We start from the raw sequence: 26,956 nt of genomic DNA, 5'->3' as shown, positions 1-26,956 counted from the left end.
TGCATTTGCCTTGCATGTACAAAGTCTTGGGCTCAATCCCCAGTACTTCCAGAAAAAACAAACAAACAAAACAACAACAATAACAACAACAACAAACAAACCAACAACCTTGCATAACATGGGTACAGTGGCACACTCCTGTAATTCCAGTTTCTCAAGAGTCTGAGGGAGGAGGATTGTAAGTTCAATGCCTACCTGGACGACTTAAGAACACCTGTCTCAAAAAAAATAAAATAAAAAAATAAGTATATAATTAAAACTTTAAAAGCCTCAGAAATGGAAAAACCCTTACCTGACATGTGCAAGGTCCTGGGTTCAATACCCAGTACTGGAAAAAATTTTGCATAGAGCCATATTTGTTTGAAAGGACTCATTTTCTTCTCCAATTCCATATCCACTCTGCCTTGACACTCATTTGAATACTCACTTATGTTCTTTTATAATCTGGAAATATTATCTGAATCTGAGAATTTTGTATTCTTAAATTACACAGTACAAATCACACATTGTTCAACTGAAGATCTTTTCTTTCATAACGGAGTTTATAGTCAGTTGTTCTGTGACATTAACACATTGAAGTTATTCTTAATGTGTTATTTAAGAAAATATTGGAAATATTAGACATCTTCAGGGAAATATTTTTTAAAACATATTACCAGATGGGTGAACATTTATCCTTTCCAAGAATACGAAATTTGTGACTCATTTTTATCTTTGGTTTTCCACTGTAAAGAATGGGTGTCAGCTTCCTGTGTAATTTTGATTTGTTTATCCAGCAGTTTTGTTTGTCTGTGCAGTTTTTTGTGTGCCAATTGTGGTCGATATTTGGTTTCCATAAAAGGTATGAGTTTTCTTTGAGGCTATCTTTTCTGGCCACTGCCAAACCCACAACTGATGCACCATTACTTTGACTTTTGTTCTTGATTTAAACTTGGCACAGATCTTCTCTTTGGTGTAAAACATGAAACATACTCCATTTTGACATGGAAGCTGAGGAGGAAACTGTTTGCTTAACATTTTCTAAAGCAATATATAGACAGGATGTTTGTGTTTCTCTTCTAGGGACAAAACTACCACCTGAATGTGCCAATACCCACAAATTCAGAGTTGGCGCTTCTTTTACAAAAAGTCTTGCCAAGAGTTCATTTTTATTCACTTATAGGTAAAAACAGATAAAGACGCATTAAAATGTCTCAGTTTAATGAAATGCAGAGCAAGCTAGGGCAGATACTCGCCTCAGGCTCAAGGGATTTTCACTGTTGCAATCCTACAGTACTGACTCAGTAATGTATAGGATTTATATGCATTCTACCTGGGTTTGGATCTTGGCTGTACCATATTTATTTATTCCCAAGTGAAATATTTAGCTTCACTCAGCCTTTGTTTTCTCTGCTGTGAATAGAGATATTAAAAGTTTTTACTTCATAAAGTTCTTGTGAAAATTAAATAAGTGACTTAGTATAGTGACCTACCCAGGAACTATCCTCTCCTCCTCCTCCTCATCTCTCAAAATTGAATGCATACCTTACATTCCTCCTTGGTGAGAAGGTTATAGGGTCTTTGAATGAGTTGAGTTTAGGCCTTCTTCAAACTGCTCTAACTCATTAAGCTGTTGACATAGTCCTATACTTTGCATTAGGCAAACTGAATGGAAAACTTGTGACCCAAAGGTGATAATATGCCTCTAAGCTGTGAACCTTTCAAGTGTATTTAGTGAACAATCAAGGTCTTATAAGCAAAGTTGGTCTATATTTTGGAAAATTTCCAGACTGTCTTCTGTAAGAGTATGGTGAAACATGAAATTGAAAACACATAGAAAGTAAAAATGAATTCCTACCAACCTCTACCTATCAAATCAATCCATTTATTTATGTTTATTGAGTGACTAGAACCTATGAAGTGGAGAAAACTATTTATCATTCTTAAGAGGACCCTGCCTGAGACATTATAGGCACCTCATAATTTTTTTTCCCACTGAAACTATGTTAAAGCTTTTCACAGTAAATATCCCTTTTAAAATATTCTCTAGATCACTTCTTTTAAAGCAGATAACCATTCAGAAGTGAAGCAGTAGCAGTTGCTGAACTTAGCCATAGCCAAGAGCAAACTTTATCCCTAAATCTAACGACAGTTTCTTGGATGGAACAAATGTGTTTTTCTTCTCTTTCTCTCTTTTTAGAGACAATCCCTAGGTCTGGATCTACTGCTGATTTTGCAGTTTTTACTGGTTAGGTCATATTGAGAACGATGATAGCATTACAAATGAAGTGTTGTATTCTCTTTTATGCTTTACCATAGTTGAGTAGAATAGGGAGGGTGAAGGAGGGGGGTCCATCACTATTGTTATACAACAAACACTGAACTCATCGGTTTTTAAGAAGTGGCACACAAGTGGTGCACATTATATTAAAAGGTTATTATCTAACATGAAATTGTTTTCATATGAAGATCATTAGTGCCTACTGAAGTAATACTGCATTGAAATATATTCGAAGAATTGAATGAAAGATGTTTTGGCGTTCCACTGGTGATTCACTAAAAATGATTCAAATTTCTTCACATTATTCAGGCTACTTCTTTTAATGACACTAAAGTATCACACAATTGACTCTGTTATTTTGAATCTTGATATATGGGGAGAAATGTAGTCTAGGGGCACCTGAGTTTGCTTCAACAACAATGAATAACTTGTAATTAGTACTAGATTATTCATTAGTAATAACTTATGATTAATAATTAGATTTGTTACTAAAATTAGTTCATTTTTGAATGAGCTTCTCCAAAGAAATTGTAGGCCTCTCTTAATTTCATATCACCATGCCTTTCTTTCAGCTTCATCCATTTAGTGTTCCTATTTTATTTTTTCTCAGATCCTGCACTCTGTCCAAGCTGATAATCAACATACTGGGGAATAGGAATGCCCTTGGTCACTTGGAACCAGTTTCAAAGAGATTAATTGAATCACCATTGTCTTAAACTCTGTGGGGAAGGGATAACACTATATGTGAAAGATCTTTTAAAACTATACTCTAAAACAAACTATTGAAGTTACCATTTCCCCTCATTGGATTACTACAGTGACCACTGTTGTTCCTGAAAGACGACTTCTTGTAGTCTTCCACTTCCATATTCTCAATTCACAATGCAGAGTCGTAGCTATTTCTGTACCTCCCAGATTTTGAGTTTAATTGAATATCTCATTCTTACCCACTGAAACTTGGACAGCTGCACAAAGCAAGTTTCTTAGTCACAATTTCATGTCTCTGGTTGTTACTAAACCTTTAGGCAGGATGGTAACCCCATTGACTAGTATTAGCAAGACTTTGTGAAAATCCTAGGAAAATGTTAATGTTCCTTTGGCTGTGCTTCCAATGGCTTGGCTGTTTATGTGAAACTTTGCCTGAATTTCTCATGAAACCAGTGATTTTAGAGGTTTTGTTTTCCCCTGTCTTGGGACAGAAGTGTTGCCAGAGACATGTTCCTTATAATACTATTATTTTGCTCCTGATTTTACACTAAACCCAAAGAGATAGTAAGATCGTGACTGGTGAAAGAAGAAAATGAACTTATAATTATTGGCATGACAGAAAAATCTTTCATAAAATGGTTTAAATATGGTATTCTGAATAATTTTTATCAATGTCAGGGAAAGTTTCTTTCCTTAACTAAGGGGGGGAGGCAATAATTCAGTTTCCCCTCCCTTCTCAGGTAGTTGTGAAGCTGCTCACAGGTAGGTCCTTTCATAGACTTTCACCATCCTGTCATCCCTTCCTTTGTTCCTGAAACCTATTATAGTCTTTACCCCCAATAGACTATTTCTGAAATTGATGTAGGTCTCTCATATCACAAATGATTATTTTCAGCTTCTGTTTGATTTCTAAGATGAAAATGAAATGCATGACTTTAACAGAAGCCACAGGTACTTTGACCTCTTTGCTTCTTTACCTATCCTATACGAATTAAGACCTGGAGAAGCAAGGGGCACAAAGCTTTCTGATTATTTAAGTTCCCCTTTTTGAAAAACTATTGGATAAAACATTAAGAGTTAAAATGATTTCATGTTATAAGCCATTTTAAGAAAATATAAAGATAAATGTTTGATCTTTAAAGGCTTTATCTGTAGGAAATCCCTGGAAAACATTAACATACTAACTTGATCTATAAAAGAAATGTCAACTTTTGAATCCTTGCACTGTAATTTAACAGACACAAATTACATTTAGTACTATCATTTTTTTCTCTAAAAAGCAAAGGTAATAAAAATATCTCCCCCCTAGAAGTGAGCAAGGACTTTGTAAATATGCACAAAGACGGCTACCAAGTATTTTTAATGCATTGTGCATTTTCTTATTAATAATTTTTGAGTTTTTAAAATATTTTGGGGGGGCTGTAACATTTTTGTTTTATTTTTATTTTTTAAAAATTTTTTACTACTTTTTAATATATGACAGTGGAATGTATTACAATTCATATTACACATTAGAGCACATTTTTTAATATCTCTGGTTGTATACAAAGTATATTCACACCAATTCATGTCTTCATACATGTAATTTAGATAATGATGTCCGTCACATTCCACCATCATTTCTACCCCCAAGCCCAATTAATAATATTAAGAACAAGAACTAGTGGAAATGAAATAGAGTCATAAAAATAAGAATAATAAGAATAAATACACTTTCAGAATTCTGGCCCAAATGTATTCTGCAGTTTCTATATAGTGTGCTGATTTAACAGTCAAAAGGTTTTTTTTTTTTTTTTTAATTCCTTCTCCTAGCATCCAGGAATATGTATTTTTATTTTTCTACCTGGTATGTGGTCCTACTCATTATTCTGAACATGGAAATCAAAGAGTGCTTGGAAATATCTAGATTATCTTGGCCATTCTCTTGTTATATTCAGTGATGTCAGTAAGCCAAGCTCCGTCAGGACCTGTGTAGTTTATGAATCTGGAATGTCATAAAATATAAATATCTATAACTGTACTTCATTTCCACAGTTTATATAAAGATTTTTGGCTGACTTTCCTTTGAGGATAGTTCAGTAATGGTTTTAAAACGATGTTCTACATTATTCTTATTTTCTTGTCTCAAAATACACCCCAAATATGAATGTACTATGGAAGTCTTTGAGATACACACACACACACACACACACAATACCTACAGATGCTTGCCATCTATATTTAATTGGTACCTTTTAACTGGGCTATTAAACTGTTCCTAGACATTTAAAAAGTTACAAATAGTAGATTTATCACATCACTGAAAGAGTTTTTTTTAGTCATCCATCCTGTGAAAAACTCCTAAATTTACATTTATCATCAGATTTGAATCACTACTTCTATAAGATTAATACTTCTCAGTTTTCAACTTACTCAGCTTTCACCTTTTATGTCTATTAGGTAGATTTTGCTCAGCTGTATCACAGAAGCAATTCCTCAAGTCAAAGCTTTATTTCTTGCTCAAGTTAAATATTGCCTAAGGATCCCTTTAATGTCATCTCTGTCCTGTTCTCAAGCTGAGGAATAATTATGTATCTATAGGGCATGCCAAGGTCATAGCAGATGTAAACAGAGCAGTTATAGGAGTGTATGTTAGTTGTAGAGCTTCCTCTCAGAGGAGACGTGTCTCTGTCCCTTCCACTCAGGTTTCCTTTGCCAAACTAATTTACATGGCCAAGCCTAAAGGTCATGTGATAGGAAAGTGTAAGCCTTCTGCAACAAAGGGCCTGGTGGGAGTGGCCACACTGCCACACATTCTTATTACTGCTTTTACATATGAAATGTGCTTTCCTCTCTTGAATTTTGTAATATTATTTGTTCATTCCTTAAACATGTATTAAGAGCATCTCCTCTTATATGTGTTCCAACTTCAATATCAAGGATTGCATAATGGACAGAACCTTGTTGACATTCTTTTTTTTTTTTTTTTGAGAGAGAGAGAGAGAGAGAGAACGAACTTTAATATTTATTTTTTAGTTTTCGGAGGACACAACATCTTTGTTTGTATGTGGTGCTGAGGATCGAACCCGGGCCGCACGCATGCCAGAGGAGCTTGCTACTGGTTGAGCCACACCCCCAGCCAGACATTCTTTTGTTTTTTTTTTTTAAATTTTTTATTGTTGGCTGTTCAAAACATTACATAGTTCTTGATATATCATATTTCACAATTTGATTCAAGTGGGTTATGAGCTCCCATTTTTACCCCATGTACAGATTGCAGAATCACATCAGTTACACATCCATTGATTTACATATTGCCATACTAGTGCAGCCAGACATTCTTAACTCTTACCCCTCTGGCATTTCTATACAAATTGAATAGCTTTCACACTGGCCTCCTTGAAATTCTCTTCTTGCACCTTGCATGATGCCAAATTGCAGATGACTTGGGCTTTTTAAGTGGTAAAGGATTGGAATTTGACCTCTGTAATGTATGAACTATGTGATTCTTGGTCAAGTTATTTATTGTCTTTGATCTTTAGTTTCCCCCACACTAAAGGTAGTAGAAACTTTAGGACTAAATTGCACAAAATTCATGAGTCATCTTGTACAATGCTCAACGCATTGTGGATGATCATGAAATTCTAGTTTTGTGCCACATCCATTAAACCCTTTCTTATTCCACTCAGAATTCAAACAGGTTCCTTTTGTATCCTGCAAACTCCAAAATCATCTGATCCCCTGGCTCTCACCCTTGCTTACTTGGACCAAACCAGTATACACTCCACTCAGTCTTTCCTTTTCCAGTGGAATGTTCTTTCTTAACATGTCTGTGAGACTTGTCTTATCATTTATTTCTGCTTAAATGTCATCTCACCCAGAGAGGCCTGAGATCATTCTATTTATGATATCAACATTTATATCATTCTCTCTCCTCACAGCTCACTATAATTTTCTATAATTTTTATTTCTTATCCTCTGATATACATACATAAACATATATATTTGTTTGTTTACTGGTTTATGATTTATCCTTCCCCTAGAATATAAACTCCATAAGAATAGAGACTATTTTCATGACTGTGTATTCTAGTACTTCTAATAATACCTCACTCATGGTGGGTTCTTAATGAATTATGACTAAATAAATGTAATTAATAATTAATTACTCAAGAAAATAATGCAGTTGGTCAGAGAAAATAGGACAGGGTGTCTTTATCTTCTGTTGCTATATTCATATCAGAATAATTATTACAAGTTTACGTTTTTTTTCAAAGTTACTAACCATTTGTTTGTAGTCTAAATAGTTGGAAACTGCTGAAGAATTGCAAGATATACATAATTATAATTCTTTAAAAAGTAATTTCCTTTTAATATTCTTATGGACAGAAATTGGTGTATTTGAAATATAAACTACACTTAGATAGGTGGGCTAAGGATAGAATTCAAAATTTCCTCCTTTCTTTGAAATAAAAAAGACAAAAAATTAAACTAGCTTGAAAGGATAGCAATGAATTTAGTAGAAATGAAGTTAGAAAATCAATGTTCAAAAAGTTTATAAAGTGTTTTTTATTTAGGAGGCTAAGCTTTTAATTTAAGCCAAGTATTTCAATATATCCTCAGAATGAGAATTATTAATGAGATGGTTTACATTTTTTCTTCTTTAAATTTTTTTTTAGTTGTTGACAGACTTACTTATTTATATGTGGTGCTGAGAATCAAACCCAGTGCCTCACACATGCCAGGCAAGTGTGTGACCGCTGAGCCCCAGCCCCAGCCCCTGATTTGTCTGTACACTTATACCATATTTCAGATTAGACTGGCCACATCTGGAGTGATCAGTTGCTACTTGTGTCTAATAGTTGCCACAGTAAATATGAACTTCTGAATACAGTCTTTTAGATAATTTGTCAAGTAAAACTGTTCCCCATTCAGAGTAGCTGATGTTAACCTGAGAAACATGCTCTAAATGGCTTACATGTCATGGTTTGACTTTTCTGCTATCTTTCTTTGAATTAACACATGTTGATTAGCTATGCTGGGGATATTCAGCACTCTACCAAAAAAATGCGCAAGACTTAAAATTGTTTGTTGATGAATACAATCTGATCTTTTAAGTTATTTCTGGGTTAGACCCAGTTTGTTTCCAATGGAACCACTTACTTTTTCCTAGAAATGCTTGGTTTTCCCATTACTCCTGCAGTCTGAAGATCTGTGACATTACCTGTGGTTGAAGTTATGCTTCAGGACACACAGGGTTTCTGCTTAGAGAAGATGCTTCAAGAATTATTTGAATATATGTTATATTTTTGTATATATGAATGTACATGTGCTTTCCCTTTTTAGATAAGTTATAAATCTGAGGGAGCCAGAAACTTTTTACTTGTGATTTGAATACTCTAGGCTTTTGAACATTGTCAATATCAGAATTTATCTGCTATACAATATATTTAGTATTTTACATCTTATTTGGAATCAATATTAAATTGAGATATGGCAGGAAATTTATAAGCATAGTAGTGTCTTTTAAGTGACCAAGTGACCATGTTAAAAAATAAAATAAAAAAAACCCTTTGGATCATATTACAAAGTAATTTTCTTTTGTCAGGATTTTAATTACACATTCAGGTAGAGATTGCTTATATGCTGAGGAAATATTTTGGCCTTGGTCCCATTTCCCTAAATGGAATAGGAATGGAAAACAAGTTCTGTAGAACCACAAAGTAGCATGTAAGTTTGCTTTGGAGACAGGGTTTCTTACCATACATGTGAATTTCAAAGTAAAACATTAACCTGCATTAGTATCTCTAAGCCTCCACTATTGATTTTGGCTATTGTTTAATGTCACTTGTAATAGCAGCAGCTGGAGAGTTTGAAAAGGCGTCTGTAGCTATATTTTTAATATTACTCTGTCAGTAAGTTGTACTTCTAAGTCATTATTATGAAGAAGTTGTATTGAAAAATAGCTCAATTTTATATGAGATTCTTGGTATGAAGCAAAAGATGTATTATTAATCATATAAGGTTTATTATGTGACTTTTCAGAGTTGACTTGTAGGGGAGGCGTCATTGTGTCCAGGACAACACATACCATTCAAGAGGTAGAGGAGTGGAGGAAGATAGAATATCATAGTCCTGGGCTATTATTACCAAGGTTAACTGAGATTCAGGTAGTTATGAGTACTAGGGGACAGAAGCATGATAAGTTTTGAGTTACAGCATTTTGCCCAGCTGATTGTATTTTTAAGAAATGAAGCTAAATAAGCTTAAATTCTGACTACTTTCAAAAGACAATCCACCATACTACTGCTTTCATTCCAAATGAAGTCTTGAGTTTGCCTGAAGTTTCAGGTCAGCCTTCTTGGCATTGACAGAAATGGAAAAAACTAGAGACTTCTAGCCAAAGAGAGTGAGTATCTTCCCCAGTATTTCTGTGGGCTTCACCAGGAAACCAAATTGCCAATTATATCTCAGCAAGAGACCCAGTTTTTCTGATAGAGCATCAATAGGAAGTACAATTATTCAAGAGGTGGCAGGTATTTGCCAGTGTAGGACAGCATATGTGAAGCGAAATGCTATTCTACAGAAAGGAATCTCACATAAAGTATGGGGGTTTCTTGGTCCCCATCATTGGATATACTTCATAGCAGGAACCCTATCTTAGAAGGGTCCAAAGTCTTAGGCATGGTAATAATCAGGGAAATGCAGAAGGAGATGGGATAGTAGTCCTGCTACATATATGTAGAGGGAGGCCTGGGAGAACAACTCCCAATGTACAGAAGTGATAGAAGAAAACAACTGGCCATTCTGGAAATAACCTGGAAGTGGACTCTGGGTCCATAGAATAATACTCCTGGGTATTTGCCTGCGACAAATCTCAGGCAGCATTGAACTTAGGCACAAAACATTGAACCCTGCTGTGATTGGTTACTTTTGATACAAAAGATATGTTGGTTCTATGCTAGACTCAGGAAGGAGATAGCATGTCTATGGATCATTATATAAGGTAGCATATAAGATAATTTGAAGAATAAAAAGAAATCATCCTTTAAAACTGATCAGTGATTATTTTAATATAGTGCCTGCCACATACACTCTATCTGCCTTCTTCTCTTACTGCACTGATCTCTGCAAGGTTGTTGCATTTTAAGAGAATGAATATATAGGGGCACCTTTAATAATTAATTCCTTTAGACTTTAAATTCACTTAAAAATAAAACATAAAAATAAGAAACAGATTGAGAATATCTTAGGTCTGTTATTTGTTTTGTCAAGAATGCTTATGCTTTTACCTATAAAGTGGTAGAGTTACACGAAGGTGGTATGAAAATGGAAAGGTCCATGGGAGAAAAGAGTGAAAGAAGTAGAATCAACCAACCATAAAAACTACACGGCATGTGTTCCCACGATAACTGCAGTAGGTACATTCGGTCATTGCACAAAACCATGCTGTGTGATCAGCGTAACAAGACAACAGGAGAACAACCAATCATAAGACTTGAAAAGGTCTATTTAAAGAGAATTCCTTTTCAAAATCACCACCTGATGTTAACATTTTAAACTTATTAATCTCTATTGTTTTTATACTCTTACATTAAGAAATCTTAACTGTTGCCTTATAAAAAACCTAGAGTTTCATAGAACAGTAGTGGAAAACTACTTTGGGAATTTCCGTCTTCAGTGAAGGAAAGTGAGATCCAAGATTGCTAGAACTCAGCATCCCCCATAAGATAAACTGATTCAAGCTGCTAGCTACATGATGTAGCTGTCATCCCCCAGCGTTCTTGACATTTCGTCTGCTTAGCCTGCACCCTTTTATGCAAAATTTTCAAAATGTGATTATTTCACTTCTGAACATGGATGATTGTTCCAAATTTGTTTTTAATGAATTGAATTCTCCTCCCTTAAAATTCCACCCATCTCTTCATGTTCTCTATGTGAAATGCATAATTTGTGGCTAATTGATTGTTTTCCACTGCAAGAGAAAGGTAGTAATGCTGTTATGACTCTAAATGCTACATCTCCCCGAACCTATTTATACTGAAATATTGCCTCTGCACTTCCCTAATAACATTTATTTAATGCTCATTACTCATGGCACTGCATTCAATGCTGCCTTCCATGAGTACCGGCTTCTGGTGATTCTCTAGAGATTGATCTTAATGTACAATTATAACCACAAATGGACATTTATTATTCAGAACATGGAAAGAAATGTGAACCATAATTTTCTTTCTAGTCACGTTAAAGTTCCCATTCAGAATTTTACAGCATGAAATAGAATAATACTTCTTACAAACATTTTTTTTCTCTTGAACCCTATAGGTCCAATCACTATGTTTCTAAAATGTGATCTCTTTAAATGCAGACTAGACCCTTGTTCTCTACATACTTTCACCAGTATAGATGAGGGATACCTGGGTGGAGAAAGAAGAGTGGTCCCATTCATGGAAGGAATATCAGTCCCTTGAGCATACATCTTAGGACCAATTATCAAGTGAATAGGAGGCAAGAGAAGACATTGGCTTGGTGCCTGTTAGAATAACAGGAAAATAATCTTGAAAGGCCTTCAAGGAGGAGACAGACATGAACACTGCCACAGACATCCCTCTCTGTTAGAAAGCAACCAGCATAAAGGAGTGATGGCAATCCTGGAGTCTGTGGATAAGGAGCCTATTGCATAATAATGCCTGACGCCTGCCCTGCTACCTTCCAGCCCTGTAGACCAGCAGCACTGTCATAGTTGGAAAATACTCAGGCAAGAGCCCATGTATGGGCCAACAAGGCTAAAATCCTAAGACCAGTGGTAGGCCATGGGTTGAACAGACCCCTGAACTCACCCTCTGCTTAACTTGAATGAGCATCTCTCAAAAATAAGTTGTGCATGCTTCAGTTTTATAGCCCAATCCTGTGCAGTCCTCTGAAAGAAATACTGCACTGATTAGTGGTAGGTATCCTTTGCCAGAATGCTTTCCTTGAAATCAGACAAGATCATCAAGACCTGAGATAGATGTGAGTCATTAAGCTCATCAGAGCATCTGGCTGACCACATACTTGGAATTAAGTGTTAAAGAGGGCCCTCAACAGAAGTAACAGGAATGGTCCTGAAGAGGTTCTGATCTGGATTTGTTATACCTTATGAGATAGCTCTGTAGATTCTGGCAGGTCTGAGCACCAGAAAGGGATGTTGATGATTTCAAGGAAGGTACTGCTATCATGTGACATTTTGGGGCAAAGGACCCAGAACATGGACCTCACTTGCCTAGTTGTAAAGGTGGCACTTCTCGTGACAGATGTTCAATTATGTGAAAACATTTTCTTCTCTGCCCCAAGTCATCTTTTCTAAATGTGTTGTCTCGATTTCTTGAACTATTCCCACAAGTGGATGAATGCCTTCTGAAGTGGAACAACACTTTAGATGCTGTTCTTTTATGTGCATGACCATCTGTGCACAGTCAGTGTCTTTTCTAATTATGCTGTACGTTGTATCATCTGCATTGTTTCTGTGTTTGTTTGAAATGGTATTTGCATATCCAGTAACAGAATCTGTCCAAAATCAATAAAATCACCCCACTTGTCTCTTGTCAAATGCATATGTTAACACATAGGCAGGCCATCATGGTCATTTTGGTGCGTGTTTTAAAGCCCATGCATGGGACTCTGGCCATTTTTTAATTGGGACCAGTCACTGGTGACTTTGAAAGGAAGATAAAAATGAGTTAAATTTGAGCAATTTTAACTTAGGGATTATAGAAAAAAATTAATTTTTAGGGGGGTAGGCAGTATTGGGGATTAAACTCAGAGGTACTCCACCAGTGAGCCACATCCCTAGTCCTATTTTGTATTTTATTAGAGACAGGGTCTTACTGAGTTGCTTAGCACCTTGCTACATTACTGAGACTGGCTTTGAACTGGAGATCCTCCTGCCTCTGCCTCCTGAGCTGCTGGGATTATAGGCATGTATTTTTCTGGCCAGGAAAAATAATAATTTTTAAACATTTCGAGATTATTTTAATAAGGTTCCAGTCTAGAATTCAACTTCATTTAAGTTGATTTTTCATTGATTTGAACAGGATATTAATTTTCCTTATTACCATATGGGCTTTAAAATAGAGACACTTATTAAATTGGTTTCACAATTGGTCTTTAACCCTTGACTCCCTTGGTGGAGGTCTGTGCCCCTAAATTAGCTGAAGAAGCTCTCATTCATAAATAATGTAAGTAACTACATACATTTCTGTATATTCATGTTAGTGTATTGGAGACATTTGTGACTGCAAATCTGAATCATTGTTTTGGAAATCTTCCCGGTTCATGTAACATATACCCCATCCAGGAAGTATCTGTGCATGTAGCAGCAAGGCAGCCCTAGCCATGCCCTGTCATAAAATCTCTTAATGGCATGTTATCAGTTGTGTCATGTAAAGAAACCTGCTTAAAATATTTCATGAACATAAAACATGATGAAGGTTATTAAATTTTATAAATGCATTTGGAAATTAGAAGTTCCCTGAAATCCCAATCTTTTCAACTTCCTTCTCTATTAAAAATCTTTGTTGGAAGAGCCTGGTGTTTTCATACTCTGGACTAAACAGAGACTTCTGACTCTGGTTTTGCTGCCAGACCTGAATTTCTTCTTTTCCAAGGTTCTCTGACCTCTTTGAGTCCTTCAGCCACAAATCCCTTTTCCAGCCGCTTCTGTCTCTGCTTTGTGCTCCATTGACTCTCTAAGTTCCAGTGTCAGTGGTTGCCATGAAACTCCAAATTTGTTCACTGATCATTCATTGTGGAAGGATACGCTGAACTCCAGGTACCATACAAGTTATGTAAGCTATGAAGATGAAGAACCTTCTAGGAGGTGCCTTCAAATGAGAAGTACATTTACAGAAGAATTTGGTAGGTGCTGCAGAGACCTAAGAGCACAGAAGCAGCAGCAGGTAACTGTTTCAAACATTCAGTTAAGATGATTGTTAAGCTAAGTTACCAGGAAGTCAAAGAAGAAGAAATGAGAGGAATAGCGGAACATGGATTTCTGCAGAGACATGGGGTATTGGAGGACTGGGATGGCCAGACCCTAGATTCACACATGGGATAATAAGACCTGAGGCTGGAAAGGTTAAGAAAAGAATGGAAAGAGATCCCTCTAATTTTGCACACAGAGGAGAAGGAAGAAAAAGGAACCTTGAGAAAAGTGACTAGATAGAAAAAGGATACTGAGATAAAAAAGAAACGATCAAATGAAAATTCTAACACAGAAAAAAGGAAGAAAAATGATGTAATAAAGGAGGAAGGAGTCAATGGGGGCTTGAAACAAAATGAGAAATGTGACACGATTATTAATTTCAGAGCAACATTTTCTTCCTATGGTTTAGAGAGGAGAGAGAAATTGCTATAGGTTGAGAAATTAAAAGGATATGAGGAAAAAAAAAGAGTTACCAAATGATCAGGTTTCTTGAAGGAGGAAAGAGAATAGAAGTGCCAACCAAAGACTTATCCAGACAACTGTTTATTTTTTCTCTCAGCCAGAAAAACAGATCACGTGATCACAGAAGGAAAAGGAAGAGGCTGGAGGGCAGGAAGACAGTGAAGACATAGGAAATAGAAGGGTTTATAATTACTTTAAAAGAAAGCGTGGAAAACCTGTCAGTTCCTTTTGCACATCCATCCCACCTCTTTCTCTTTGTTTTCTTTCCAAGTGAAACTTAACCCCTTCCTTTGGTAGAACCCTAACTCACCAGTAAGCTATTCCTTTTATCTCAGTCTTACAACTTGGCTCACACTTGCCCTTGTGGCTGACCCATGTCATTCCTGTTATCATGGCCTGTATATGTAGTCATAAAATTGCAGTCTAATGGGGATAATGGCAAGAGATTTTTTTTTTTTGTACCAGTGATTGAACCCAGGGGTGTTTAACCACTGAGCCACATCCCCAGCTCTTTTCTGTATTTTAGAGACAGGCTCTCACTGAGGACCTTACTAAGTTGCTGAGGCTGGCTTTGAACTTGCGATCCTTCTGCTTCAGCCTCCTGAGCCTGTTGGGATTAAAGAGAATGTTTCTAACATTCAAAAAGTTTGGTACATGTCTTGATAGTTAAAGAAAAAAATAGGGTAGTTACAGGGCCTCAGACAAGTCACTTAAACTCTAATCTCCTGTGTCCTATTTTGAAAAATGATGACTTTTACCATGGTATATTGACAGTATATTCCAACTTAAAAATGCTATGATTCTAAAATTGGGCAATTGAGAATTTTATAAAAAGGTAAACAGTGACCATTAGGAAGTGTTGTGGGAAGTCACAGAGCCAGAGAGGTGGGTCCCTGTCTTGGCTTCTTATATGGCAATATTGTATTGGTACCCAAGTTGTTTGAACTGAATAAGTCTTAATTTTGACTGCTCCTTCATGGATAGCTTTAAAATTCTCACAGGATTGTTGTAAAAACCACATGAGGTGAAATAACCAGCACAAATATGGCACAGAATGGTTGCCTAACGAGGATTATGATTTTATTCTTTAGATTACTTTTGTTCATTTATATTGACTTAAAAAAAAGTTAGCACACATTTAATGAATCTTTCCCATGAACCAGACATTAAGACATGGATTAATATATCTAACCCCATAAAAACCCATGAGATAGGTATTATTTTTATTCCTATGTTCTAATTGGGGAAACTGAGTCATGGAGTGGTTCAGTTATTTGTTCAAGGTATCTCATAAGAGTAAATAACTAAACTGAAGTTGAAATCTGGACTGGTTAGTTCCACAGCCTGTGCTTTTAACTAGTTGCTGTATATTTATGAAATAATTCTTAATCAAAACTGTGCTTGATACAAATTATATATGATATAAAGCTTAGCTAGATATGGCTTTCAGATATAATTTCTCATATAACTTTAGACTTTTGTAAAATGCCCCATTTGTCAGTAATCACTAACAGAAGGGCACAGCTCCCAGAGTGGTCCTTCAGTCTGTCAGAAACATTTGATGATAGTGCAGTAGTTACTGTATTTGAAAAGAAGAATGTTGATTGGTTTTGTACACTTGGTCAAAGAAATACTTTGATGTTTGAAACTTTCTTGATGCATTTCCTTATCCCAAAAGAGAAAAGAATAGATCCATCAAAAGTCACAAATATATTTGAAAAGATAATTCTGATCATGGGTTAATGAACATGGGTTATTATACTCTTATAATTTAGTAAACTAAAACTTGAATCATTGAAATTAATAGGTTGGTAAAAGTCTCAACTACCATGGTGTACTTATGTAATTAAATCTTTATCTTTGATGCCAGTATTTGAAATATGCTGCCATCATGGAAACCTAGATTTCTCACCAAGAAAGTGAATAGTTATCATCATCATTATTAGCCATTACTTGACCATACTTTGTATTCACTGTTTTTAATGCAATGAGCAGCAAACATTAATTTTTTTTTTAAAAAAACTATCAGTTTCTATTATGAGATCATTAGTTATTATCAGTGTGTCTAATGAAGTGAATGTTTGACCACCTAACTAGGATATTAGGGTATTTTTTTCAGATATACAAAAGGAATATTAAATTTATGGGTCAGACTTTTATTTATACAATTACATAAATAAAAAGGAGTTTTTTTTTTCCTGGGAAAATGATGACTGATTTTAAATATTCTGTTTTCAGGATACCAATAGGCATTTGGAAACATAAGTATAGAGCTCAAGAGTTATGGTTGTACCTAGAGATGCAAATTTCTTTCTTTGTTCCTTTCTCTTTCTCTCCTGCTCCCTCTCTTTCTTGTATCTCTCCCTCCTTCAACCCACAGAGGTACTAAACATATAGGGAGTGTAGGAGGAGGAGTGGCACTGAGGCGTATATTTATAGGAGAGAAAAAATCAGAAATGAGAATGTCAGGGTGCCTGGGGAGGACAGTGGAAGGAGAGTTTGCAGTCCTAGTGGTGGAGTGTTTCTGAATGGAGAGAAGTCTGAGTTGGGGATCTCCCAGAGGTTTGCTGGGAAGTAAGTAGCCTTGGTGATGAATATCACTGGGACTGAGACTGTCATGGAACCAGATGCATCAGTAAACTGGCCTCTGAATAGCCAGAGGAGTGTTATTTAGTAGAGACTTGTGCCTGGACTGATTCAGAGCTCTTAAGAAATAGACACAGAAAGCCAAAGGTAGCTTAGAGGTAATAGTTGCCCTAAGTTGCCTCACTAGTTGCCAAGAGCTTCAGGCCTGAGTAGTTAATGACAAATTAGCAATGGCATCTACATCACAGCTTCTTAGATCTGTCCACAATTTACTGTTTTATCCAAAGTCAAGGACTTCACCATTTGGATTTAGCTTAGCCTGAAATATGACCAAGTATGAAAAATTAACATTGGATATTCAACAATGAAATTCAATAAAAGTTGATGTTTATCATCCTTTATTTTTGATGTACTAGTCACTGTGAAAAGGGCTTTACAAATTCACAGAATTTTCATGAGTCCTTAATTGTGTAACATCCTTAGCTCCACATGCAGACAAGGATGTAACCTCTCCCAGGGGCTCAGAGAGGTTCTATAACTTGTTCCAGGTTATAGTGCCAGGGTGGAGAAAGCCAGTATTAAAAGGTTGATCTGTGTGACCTCTAAGTTACACATACTCTGTCAAGGCACATCAAGAACATATTTGCTTGTAAGTTCTGAGTAATATATAATAAAACAAAAAGATGATTTCAGGTGACTGACATGTAAGGGAAAATTTGTTTTGAAATCTGTTGATTAATTAGGAAGAAGTAAAGGTTTGTCATCAGATTAAATATTTTTATTCATGAACATTTCATCTCACCTCATCACTCTTTTTATGAATCTTTGTCTTTTCTCCATGGAAACTTTAGAAGCAAATTCCTGCTATGGCTAATGATAAATAATGTGAATGCTGACACTGACTTTTCTGAATAAAATGAATTAGGAGATGCTAGCAGGTAAAGGTTTTCATATTACTTGAAAATTGAACTGAGTTTTTGGTTTGATTATCCTTTTATCTTAAATTTCTATTCTTTTTTGTTTGAGAGGCTCCATTTCAATGGACAAACTCACAGTCACATGAGAAGCTGTTTTAAAAGGAAACTCTTTGATAGTTCAAGCAGTTGGAATCTGTTTTGACTTCTTTCTGAGGTTTAGGGTGACTGCTGATGACCAAAATGTGCTATTGGGACGTTATATGATAGCATCCAGGCCTGACTTAATTATCTAAACAGATTGCTTGTCTTTTCTACCAGCTATTCCTGTTTCCCTATTTTGTTTGTGTTATTACACTTCATGAACAACAGACACATCTGGATATTTCAATAGCATATGCATGATATGAAGAAATTATCATAGTGAAAATACTGTTTGGTTTCTGAACTCTATATTCCCATTTTTTTTGTTATCCTAAATGATGGAAACACGTGTTCCTTGTCTGTTTAGGTACTAAAAAGTCATCCAATAACATAGATACGACATCCTTTTATCATATTTACCTTGGTATGTCCTTCATTGATAAATAATCAGAGATTTCTTCTTTCCTCAGAGTGTCACTGATCTTACCAGAATTTCCTTTGCCAAAGGCACTGGCATTCTATTGTTTTGTCTAGTGAAATTCTCAAAGATAAAAGCTTATTGATATTATTATAGACAAAAATAAAAAGGCTTCATTACCACCAAGATCTGAAAAGAAAAGCAATATTGACAGTTAACATCTTCCACTGAAAAAACTTTATTTATTGTGTCTGTATTATTGGACTTTTTTTTTGCAAGGTCTTTTATACATTTTAAGGAAAACTGACTGCAAATTATTCCGTTCATTCATTCGTAGATACTCGTCAGGTACTTAATACTAGGCCCATTTTTACTAGAGATACACAATCCATGGCTTAATGAAGTGGAAAAATAATTCTTGTCCTAATGGAGTTTAAACTCTCTTGGGGGGAGTCAGACAATAGAACAATAACTAAAATACATAATGTTAGATAATCATAAGAGTTATGTAGAAAGACAAAATAGAAAAGGCAAAAAGAATGCTGTTTCATAATTTTAATAAAAATACTTCTCTTAGATTTCTCCTTAAATAAGTGTTTTTGACAAATGTATATGCATTTTCCCCATTGTACACAAGATATAGCTTTGATATATTCACCCACTTAATTATGCTCTTATACTATATCCTACTTTTTAAAAATTATGTCAACCAACTCCTGTTGTCATGTTAATGTGTATCACAAAAGCAGTAAGTAGGATTTGATAGATGCATAGTCCACTGATATATATATATATATATATATATATATATATATATATATATATAGAGAGAGAGAGAGAGAGAGAGAGAGAGAGAGTCTTCAGACCTTACATATGGTTATTCCATTAGTAATCACTACTATTGCTAGTTATTGGATTGCTAAAATTGTTTTCTTTTATATTTACTATGCTTGTCAAACTCATGATTAAAAATGGTCATGAGCTAAAAACACTTGAATTTATACAACATTTTTATGTTAATATTACTGAATCAATGTGTATGAAATGGTTTTCTTGGGATTAAATTGCAATTTTCAGTTGTGATTTTTATGCTCAAGATGGAAAACACACTTGGTTGTCTAGCAATAAAAACTAAAAAAATAAACACATCTTCTACTCAGATACTCAGACAGTGATACTCTTATAAGTTCAGAAAAGCCTAGTACCAAGTGTTGTTAGGCAGTCACTGCTTTCTTTGATCCACTTCCATGATAAGTTGATGCTGTCATACACTGCTTACTTTTCTGTATAATCACTTTTCAATCATTAACATGTAACATCTGCATTCAAGCCTTCTCATAGGAAATTATTTTGAAGTCACTGCTCCAAAATGCTTATGAAAAGTTAAAGTAACATAAAGGAGATTTGCAGAGAATTCCTTAATGGAGATACAAATTTCATCTCTATAGATTGGGAATTATGAACCTAAAGGACTAGAGAGGCCAAGAGAGTAGCAAAATAGAATGAAAATAACTATGTAACCTGTGGAATGCTGAAGAGCAAGTGCCAGTCTAAGGAACAATCATTCCTTAGCTGCACAAAACACTTGTACAGTAGATTCCTGTAAGCAGATGACCAGTGTTCAATCCCATATTTAAAGACACCATCATCTCACTGATTAGCATGGGCTGGCAAGAGATTATATACCCAAAGCACATTATTTTAATACCACTTAAAATATAATTTTGAATTGTGATATATTGTGAATCTAGTAGTCTACATGGAGGAAATTAAAAAACTAAATGTTTATGAAGCATGTGATTCTATTTAGTATATTTGCATATCACGTAATGTACACCTGCCTATGAAGACCCCTTGGGAGAAATTTCTGTCTGTCCTTTGGAACAAAATTGTTGTATTTATACTGTGAACAAATGGGTCACTGTATATTAAAAGTAAAATATGTAGATTTGGAAGCCATCATTCTATACCAGGAGCTGGTAACTTTTTACATGTATATTTCAGATAACCATATGCCTCTATATGTGTCTTTGAGCTATATCTTGCGTGCAAAATTTAATCTAAATTCATGACCAAGCTCTAGCAAATTGTCTTCATCTTCCAATATATATTTTGTCTTCAACTTATTCTTTATTTTTATTTCCTCTTGAGTCATTTCTTCATCAATCTGCTTTATTTTTTTTGGTACTTTATAGTTATACATAGTAGAAGGACTCCTTGTTACATTTCATACCTATACACAATATTACAATACACTTTGGTCAGTCTATTCCCCAGTATCTTCCCTTTCTCTCTTCTTGTCCCTCCCTGGTCCAAAATTTTATTTATAATATATATACACACACATACATACATAAAACTATTGAGTTTTATTCACCTTAAAGAAGAATGAAATTATGTCATTTGCAGGAAAATGGATGGACCTTGAGAGCATTATGTAAAGCTAAGTAAGCCAAACTCAGAAAGTCAGAGGTTGTATATTTTCTCTTGTATGTGGAAGCTATAGAGAAAAAAGGAAAATAAAATGCATGAAGAGTAAGGGATAATCCCAGGGGATCCATTTCCTTTAACATTTTTATTACCTTGTAATTTAACTTGTTTTATTATATATAAGTATGTAGACAATCTTAGAACTTTGGGGAGTGGGCAGGATTAAAGATACAGGAATAAGCAACTTTCAAAAACTAATCATCAAAACTTTTCTTTTTATGATGGCATTGCTCATGAGGTACATGGCAAATGCCAATCTGTTTGTTAATAGACATAACTGAATGATGATAGCAAAATCTGTACATTTTTATGTAGATTGAAGATATTTTTACATGTGTTGTGGATTAATATGTGGTACTTTATGATAAAATGGTTGTTCACTTTCTAAATTTAGTGCTAGGAGCAGATTATAAACAGAGGTTTATCCTTTGTGAGTATGCATGATTGCCATGAGTACATGGCACCTTTGTATGATTTAAGACAAAGGGTTCTGTCTTCCAGAGAGCACAGACTAAGGTCAGAACTTGGTAAGGATTATAGCCCCAGTTCCCTCAGGCCAGGAGTTACTAAGTTTTGGGGAAGGCACAACCAGTGGGACCATTTACAGAACCCTATTAATATGTTACATGTAAATTTCATCTGCCATATGTGCCCGACCAAGGAAAAGAAGATTGAGAGTTGAGAGGGTAAATTCTAGGTTGGTGATACTTTATAAACATGAAAACAGAAATAAGCAGCTCTGCATGGACATGAAAGATAACAAAATAATGTCGATGTGTGTTTAATTATAAACATCTTGCTAAGTGAAATAAGCTGGTCCCAAAAAGCCAAGTTAATGTTTTCTTTTTGATATGTGGAAGCTACCCCAAAATAAGGCAGGGGGTGAGGGTAAGAATAGAAGTTCAGTAGATTAGACAACAGGAATGGAGGGAAGGGAGCAGGAATAGAAAAAGGAAAGACAGTATAATGAATCTGACATAATTTCCCAGCTGACATATATGAAAACAATTCAGTGAAACCCACCATGATGATATCCACAAGAATGGGAACTTAAGTAGAATAAGGTATATTCCATGTTTTGTATAATTATATCAAAATAAATTCTACTGTCATGAATACCTAAAAAAATAATTAAAAAATAATAAATAATAATAATAATAACACATTTTTTAATATTTTGGATGCATATTAAACTTCCTGTATTTAATAGGAGGAGTTTTTCATGTGTCTAAACTATTTTAAAAGTTCTCCATTTTGGCAGATCCCAGACTTTTTGAGACATTAATGAAAACTATGATCCCTCTGTAGGAAAATACACAAAGATATAACCATGCAACCTATACCTGGAGTCTCTGAAAGTTACCAGATTTTAGGTGACAGTCTCCAGCTCTTGACTAAGGAGACCTCATTTATTCAACTATATTTGCTCAGTAGAAAGGTAATAACCTCCTCATAAAGGTCTGTCACTGTTCCTACCTTTTGCCTCCAAACCCACAAGCTCCAGGCTCACTAAAGCATGTTTTGTTGTGCTCGAAAACAGGGCTTCTGAATAAATCTAAGGCAGTAGCAGAGAATTTTACAGTATTTACGTAATGATTAATAGGCACGAATGTGAAGAGCCTTTTTCTTGTACATCCAGCTCAATAGCTCAGATTCTTACCATATTTTGATGTCTTAGCATATGTTTAATAGAAAAAGGAGGATTACTTAAACCATTATGCTTTTAGGTAGTGAAATATCGTATGCTCTTTTAAAATGATGTTTGAAAGTAATTAGTAATTACCTAGAAAAATGTGTGATTTTATTGCTTAGATAATAAAGCAGACTAGAAAAAAGTTCAAGTTGTGTAATTGCAACTTAAAAATATAACACATGGAGGGAAAAGATGAGTAGGTACAGCATTGGAATAATTAGTGATTCTCTTTAGGGAAATCCTTTCCTTGAAAAGGATTTCTTTTCTTCCTTTCTTTCTATTTGTTACAGTTTTATTTTGCAGATTGTTATAATTAACATTTATTATTTTGTATTAACAATGAGAAAAGCACTTTATTTGTAAAATATAGAAAATAGCTTTCTGTAAAAAGAAATTGTATATATTAGTCTACTGGAAAATTATGTTCAAGCAATGATGCTTAGTCCTTACTAATAAACATTCATGTGATCATGTAACACCAAATATTCTCTTTGGGACTGAGAAACTGTATAGTTTGTTTAGTGATTACTGACAGTGGATGTTTCAAATGGCTAAATCAAGTTGTGGCATATAATATGTGTGTTGGAATTTATAATTTTCTTAAATTACTAATAAAAGCACATTTTGTTAACCTTGAAAATGTGAAATTTTTAAAAGTTAGGTACAAGCTTTGTTCCACTCTCTCTATAAGAATATTATTGGCACCCATTCTTAAATTGCATTTGGTAATGACACTTTTGTGGCAGTTGGTCACATTTCTTATTTCCGCTACAAGTATCAGTTTGGGATGGATGTGCCTAACCACTGAGATTTGTGGTTTGGGGTTGAAACTTTGTTAAGATACTGAAAACTCTCACCCAGAGTGTATGAATTAAATTTTTGGCTTCTACCTATGAGTTGTGTGAAACCAATACTAAAATAACATCTCAAGAGCTTTAAAATCAACGATTCCAGTAAAATGGACATATTCCACAACAAACTTCTCTGAAGCTTGTGTATACTTGGTTGGATCACTGATGACTGCCAAAGAACTTAAAATTATTCTACATTGCTCATTGGTAGGAGTTAATATGGGCAGCTGTGCCACCATATTGCACAATTCCATGAAGTTCATTGTGAATAGAGTATGAATGATACTTCCCTGGAGTTGGGCAAACATGTTGGATTATGCATCATTATTTTCTTGTGGCACTCTTTCTGAACTTATCAGAGCCAGTTTTCTAAAGAGAGGGAAAACATTGTTGTGCATTTTAATACAAAGTCCTCAAAGATTTTGAGAAAACCATTTCCTTTCCATTTGATGAACTGTTCCGTTCAAGAACCTCAATATATTTAAATTCTTATATTAATTTTCCTCCCTTTCAATTACAAAGTTACCTTTCCTATCATTTTAATGTGAAAATTGGAATATATGATGATAAGATGTAACAGGCTATGTTTGCAGGCCCTTTTGAGGTGAGGTGGAGGTGGGTGGGAGCATAGGAAGAGTGTAGCATTTGTTTCTCTCTCTCTCTTTTGGTTAGGCATCCCATCAAATCATCTTTGCATTTTATTTTTTTTATAATCATTTGTACCACCAATTTTATATATATTTTTTTCAATTTGAAATATTAAAACATCATTTTAAATAGTGCTGTGTTAATACCAGATTTGACTATAGTTTCCAGTTGCTATTTAATGGTTTACTTATTGTAACCGCCAATCTTTTCTTTTGTACTTGAAAAGTACAAACATATGACCTTTCCAGACCCAGGAAAGAACCTCCCTAAATGGAGTACATGGGTTCTGCAACTGTGGAAAATGTGGCAAGTGCAGATTTGGTGGCCTCTGATCACCAGTGTCTGGCAACCATATTCTCTTCTCACAGGATGGGCTGGGAATATGTCCAGGCAGTACACTTAAGTGAATCCAACAGTTGAACCTATCATGGAAGGGTGCCATGCAAAGAGGCATCTGGAGAAGAGAAGACCGCTAGTATGATTCCCTGAAGAAACAGTGTTTAGATGGGGTAGGAGAGTTGTGGATTTATGGACAGAGAAAGAGGTATAGAAACAAAAGTAAGCCAGTTATTTCTACATGGGACAGTAGGGCAGCTTTCATGGAGAAAGGACTATCTGAACAGTTATATAGCTATAAATTAAAAATATTATAGATTGGAGGAAATTTCATTAACAAAAGTGCAGCCATCTAAGGGTATAGCTTATTTGTAGATACATTCAATTTAGGTTAGTAATGTGAATTTGTGTAATAACACATAATGCCTCTGACTGTTAGTTTTTAATCATTAAATGAGGGGCAGTGATACTAACTTAATATGAACACTTTGAGGATCAGATATGATCTTGAAGGGCTTAGAGAAGTAACTGCCATTCAGTACCACATTCAGCAGTTGGAGTTATCATGCTAAGGAAGGCAGCAATGCTGCTAATCTGAACACAACCAGCCTTGAGATGCAGCTGTAATTTCCCCTTTCTCTAGATAAGTGGAAACTGACCCAAGCTTGTTGCCAGATAGATTGTTCCCTGCACTAGAAAGAGCAGAGAATCCAATGATCTTATTGGAGAGGAAATTACATCAGCATTATGTGGAATGTGTAGCAGAATAGTCAATGGAGAGAGAAACTAGAAAGAAAGCAATAAAAAGTCAAAGGGAATAAAGTCTTTGAAATTGTGTCTAGAATGGAATTGTGTCTATAAGTTAACAAACCTGAGAGAGATTTTTTTAGGAGTCTATAGCTTTGGGTTGTTTAAGAAGGAATGTGTTATGTCACTTCATGTGTACAGAGGTCAATGATGGTTCTTTCTCTCATCTTTTAATCTGTGATTGCCATTCTGAGTAACAGCAGGAGCTGGAGATTAATAGATGTATGAAGATGCACATTCTGATTGGTGGCTTAGATGATATTCAAAGTCAAGTAAGAATCTGAAAGTATCCATAGATGGGTAGATACAACTAGTAGAAGTTGGACCATTTTGGACATCCCCAAAACAAAATAATACATTTAAAGAAAGAACATATAACAGATATCCCATCATCCAAGTCAGGGAATTACCAGCTAAGAAATGGCAAGTTTAGAGCTATGGGCAAGAGTCAACAATAGAACTCAGCCCTTACCAGGGTTCAGTTGGTTTGACCACTGAAATAGTTCCTTAAATTACCATCTTCTCAGTTTCCACTGTTTGTTCATCATTAGATGTGGTATGGTTCTCATATAGCTGGAGGAGCACTAAGTTAGAAGAATCAATCAGGGTATAGTAGGTATTGAAAGATGTACCAGGGATCTTTGCATCTTTTGCTTATAAAAGCAAAATGGAAATTGCTGAGAATGATGGAGGTTCCGTAAAAGAGAGGGAAACTTGTGGTTCATTTTTGGAAAACAGGAACTACAGCCATACCAGAGACTTAGCAGCAGCTATATTGAAGTTCATGTGGTCTGCATGCCTCCACTCTGTTCTCCTCACATTAATCATGATATCGTACATTCAACATTTAAAAACTTTAGAGAGCCTCAGACTGATCTGGACTCTGACCATAATTGGTTTCTGTCCTGAGCAGTGTCATGAAGATATGACCCCTTCAACTTCCTTTGTGGGAGGTAGTCACTGTTTCCTAAAACAATGTGCAATGTGAGGAGGTCTCCTAAACAGAGACTGGGTACTGATTAGTTAGGAAAGGTATTGGATATAAGACAGATGTCTTCCCAGGAGACACCGAAGCAAAGAAGTAGAGAGACAAGAGCGGTAACAAAAAAAGGCAAAGGAATAGAGAAAAAAGGTAAGCTTCTGGAGAACAAATTCCAATACTGGTGACTAATTGCTATTTTGGGGGTGAATTCAAGGAGAAGGTAGAAACTGAACTGGTCCATGGAAGTCAAGAGAGAAAGAAAAGAACATGGTAGAGAGCAGGACAAGTGTGAGGAGAAACACACTCTCCTGAGAATCCCTGCCTTGGTTGTAAGCATGGTATTATTCCTGGAGGGTTGGGTGGGTTGGGCTGCTTGCTTCATGGCCTTTCTGATGAAAGAAATAATGGTGTGCTGCTGTATAACTTTAAGATGACTTTTATGAAGAACTATTTGCAAAGCATATGCTTAGGCACCTCAAGAAACCTATGGTCATTCCTCCTCACAGTTCACTTCTGCTACAGATCTCTTAGAAAACAGCTTGTGTATACCAAGATGAGGAATTGTTTGTAATATTAAACCTTAAGCAAGTTAAGGCTTAGCAGGAAGTGAGTGATCTTATTTGAGGAATGTAGATGTGTAAGAATTTTGGCTTGGGATTTAGGATCAAACTCTCTCACCTAAGCTGTGGGAGCCCATGAAATCTTTCCAATGAAA

At 35.3% G+C, this 26,956-nt stretch overlaps 1 protein-coding gene across 2 annotated transcripts in view; it reads left to right on the top strand.

Moving 5' to 3' along the window:
* Window positions 1-26,956, top strand: part of Nav3 (neuron navigator 3) — an 802,778-nt gene that overhangs the window by 394,028 nt on the left and 381,794 nt on the right. Inside the window, exon 1 of one of the 2 annotated variants that reach the window (XM_058585776.1) lies at window positions 19,352-26,391. The exons of the other annotated variant lie outside the window; for it this stretch is intronic. The gene's annotated coding sequence lies outside the window, so the exon portion shown is untranslated. Of the gene's footprint in view, window positions 1-19,351; window positions 26,392-26,956 lie in introns of those variants that run through there. 2 annotated transcript variants of the gene reach the window in all.

The sequence above is a fragment of the Marmota monax genome, unplaced genomic scaffold (genome assembly GCF_021218885.2).
Source record: "Marmota monax isolate L192 unplaced genomic scaffold, Marmota_monax_Labrador192_F-V1.1 WCK01_AAM20220418_F8-fsc00146, whole genome shotgun sequence".
NCBI lineage: Eukaryota > Metazoa > Chordata > Mammalia > Rodentia > Sciuridae > Marmota > Marmota monax.
Note: the sequence above shows the minus strand (reverse complement) of the source record. Positions and strands in the feature narration are given on the sequence as shown.